The 367-nt window shown below is 47.7% G+C and overlaps 1 protein-coding gene across 1 annotated transcript in view; it reads left to right on the forward strand.

The window, feature by feature from the left end:
- Positions 80 to 367, forward strand: part of LOC110387897 (feather keratin 2-like) — a 16,104-nt gene continuing 15,816 nt past the window's right edge. Inside the window, exon 1 of the mRNA XM_021376587.1 lies at positions 80 to 338. The gene's annotated coding sequence lies outside the window, so the exon portion shown is untranslated. The remainder of the gene's footprint in view (positions 339 to 367) is intronic.

The raw sequence follows: 367 nt of genomic DNA on the forward strand, positions 1-367 counted from the left end.
GTTGGCCATCTCCTTCTCCTTCCCTTCATCTTCTCCCTGTGCTTTTAAGTTCCATCCTCAGAAATGCTTCAGTCTCTAATTCTGTCACTTGAAAGGAGCTTGTGTGGCAAAAAGGACATGTCATGAACAGGGAAATGAAAATGGAGCATTGCAAGGAAGAGAAATAAGGCATCAATTTCTATAATTGTGTTGTTTTGCATACAAATGGGCTTGTGCTACTACAGCTACATACGCATGGGTTGCCTCTGGGCCTGGGGCGGTCCAGATCAGTATAAAAGCCCGTCCAGCACCAGGCTCCCTCATCCACTTCTCCTGCCTTCTCCTCCTTGGTGAACAAGGTGAGCTGCAGTGGCTTGCTCCTCACTCT

The sequence above is a fragment of the Numida meleagris genome, chromosome 24, assembly GCF_002078875.1.
Source record: "Numida meleagris isolate 19003 breed g44 Domestic line chromosome 24, NumMel1.0, whole genome shotgun sequence".
NCBI lineage: Eukaryota > Metazoa > Chordata > Aves > Galliformes > Numididae > Numida > Numida meleagris.